This window comes from Centropristis striata, chromosome 13 (assembly GCF_030273125.1).
Source record: "Centropristis striata isolate RG_2023a ecotype Rhode Island chromosome 13, C.striata_1.0, whole genome shotgun sequence".
NCBI lineage: Eukaryota > Metazoa > Chordata > Actinopteri > Perciformes > Serranidae > Centropristis > Centropristis striata.
The window spans coordinates 11635955-11638422 of NC_081529.1; the positions used below are offsets into that span (position 1 = coordinate 11635955).

The window sequence follows — 2468 nt, forward strand, 5'->3', positions numbered from 1 at the left end:
TTAATGGAGGCTGTCAACAATTTTCCTGGGTTTCATCTGGAGCAGAGGTAGGAAAGCCAAGAAAATCTTCTTCATCACTGTCTTCATGCAAAATATCAAGCACTTTTTGACGCTGCTTCCTGTCCAGCTCTTTAGCGCTGGGGTAGCAGGGTTTCAGCTGTGCCACATTAACGACGCGCAAGTCCTCTCCCGTGTCCTCCAGAACCACCTCAAAATTCAGAGGGCCCATTCTTCTGGTCACACGATACGGACCTTTCCAGCGTGGTGCAAGTTTGGCAGCATACGATTTGTCAGCTTTTGAAAGAGGGTGAGTTTTGATCCATACACGGTCTTTTTCTGCGAAATTTGCATCTCTCCTCCCTTTGTCATAATAGTGCTTTTGTCTTGTTTTTGCTTTTTCCAGATTAATTTCCACCAGTTTTTTGAATTCCTCAATCTGTTTTGTAGTGACATATGCGTTTGTGTCAGGGTTACACAGCTGGGGCATGAGCTCAGCATCCAGGGGGCCCTTCAAAGGTCGACCAAGGTTGAGCTCTGCTGGTGTAACTCCAATGGACTCGTGCACAGCTGAATTTAGAGCAAAGCGGAACTCAGGTAAGTACTTGTCCCAGCTCTTGTGTTTCTCTTGTACATATGAAGCGATCATGGCTTTCACATTCCGGTTCACTCTTTCTGTTAGGTTTGTTTGTGGATGGTAGGATGAAGTCCTCTTCTGCCTGAGGTTCCAGCGGCTGCATGTTTCCTCAAAGACGGCTGAAACGAACTGAGATCCTCTGTCCGAGAGTATGTAAGTTGGCACACCCCATCGGGTCAAAATTTCCTTAGTTAGGATCTGGGATATTGTCTCAGAGGTGGCTTTACGAAGGGGAAACATCTCAACCCATCTTGTGTAATAGTCAACGAAGACCAGGAGATATACGTTGCCATTTGAGCTTCGGGGGAAGGGTCCCATGAGGTCGACTCCCAACATCTCCCACGGTTTTTGTACCACTGTCTGTTGGAGTTTTCCAGGTGGCTTCCGGGTCTCAGGTTTGTAGAGCTGACAAACTTGGCAACATTGTACATAATTTTTTACCTCCAGGCTCATTTTAGGCCAATATACCAAAGCTTGTAGCCTCTTATAGGTCTTGTATCTTCCAAAATGGCCAGAGAGAGGGTCGTCGTGATAGTGAGCGAGTAACTGAGGACGGAGTGAAGTGGGGATGTATATTTGATACAGGGTTTTATGAGGTAATTTCACCACTCTGTAGACCTTATCTTCTAGAACTGTGAACTTCACAGCCAAATCTTCAGTTAATTCTCCTGTTTCCATGATTTTATTGTACAGGTGCCGGACATCAGAGTCCTCCTGCTGGGCTTTCCAAATGTCTTCGTCGGTAATCTGAAGGTGTTTAGAGGTATTTCTTTTTGAGCGTAGCACTGCAGCACACGTGGCATGGGGGTGTTGATCATCCACAGGAGCTCTCGATAAAGCATCAGGCACGGTGTTATATTTCCCTTTGCGATATTCCACTGTGAAGGAGAACTCCTGAAGGCGAAGTGCCCATCGGATGAGCCGAGTGCTTGGCTTTTGGGTTTTGAAAACCCAGACAAGAGATGAATGGTCAGTAACTACTGAGAAATGTCTTCCTTCCAAATAATATCTCCATTTTTCCAGGGCCCAGACAACAGCAAGACATTCCTGCTCTGTGGTTGAATAATTTCGCTCTGCTTGGTTCAAGGTGCGGCTGGCAAAGGCAAGAACCTGTTCGGTACCCAGACCAGTCTGTTGAGCCAAGACAGCTCCAAGACCAACATCGCTGGCATCTGTGTACACAGTGAAAGGCAGATTGAAATCCGGATGTCCGAGGATTGGAGGTGAGATCAGACACTGCTTTAAGGTCTCAAATGCTTCCTGACATGAAGAGGTCCAGATGAACTTTGCTCCTTTTCGTTTAAGGGCATTCAGTGGTTCAGAGACCTGGGAAAACCGGGGCACAAAACGGTGGTACCATCCTGTCATCCCCAAAAACCTTTGCAGTTCTTTGATGGTTTGTGGGACAGGGAAATCTTGTACTGCCTTGGTCTTCTCACTATCCACTGCTATCCCAGCAGAGGATACAATGTGGCCCAGAAACTTCAGGGAGGTTCGAAAAAACTGGCTCTTCTTCATATTTACTGTCAGGTTAGCAGCTCGTAGTCTGTCAAGCACTTTTTGTATGTCATTTCCATGTTGTTCCACTGTAGGAGAGTAAATGATAATATCGTCCAAATACACAAAGCATGTGTTTCCTCGTAGGTCTCCAAGAACTAACTCCATTAGCCGTTGGAAGGTGGCTGGGGCGTTTTTGAGACCAAAGGGCATTACTTTAAACTGGTAGAGGCCAAAAGGACTGATGAAGGCAGTCTTCTCCCGACTCTCTAGATCCATCCTGACTTGCCAGTAGCCACTGTTGAGGTCCAAGGTTGTGAACGTGACCGCTCCGGCT

The 2468-nt window shown here is 46.7% G+C and overlaps 1 long non-coding RNA gene across 3 annotated transcripts; it reads left to right on the forward strand.

Annotated features, from left to right (window-relative positions):
- The first annotated feature begins 216 nt into the window (after positions 1-216).
- On the forward strand, positions 217-2193 carry LOC131982887 (uncharacterized). 3 transcript variants are annotated; one of them, XR_009395428.1, is made up of 7 exons: positions 217-307; positions 469-594; positions 680-787; positions 897-1397; positions 1521-1603; positions 1722-1857; positions 1940-2193. It is a non-coding gene; the product is annotated as an uncharacterized LOC131982887 (long non-coding RNA). The 3 variants fall into 3 exon arrangements; XR_009395427.1 differs by having other exon boundaries at positions 897-1603; XR_009395426.1 differs by having other exon boundaries at positions 897-1857.
- Positions 2194-2468: the final 275 nt, after the last annotated feature.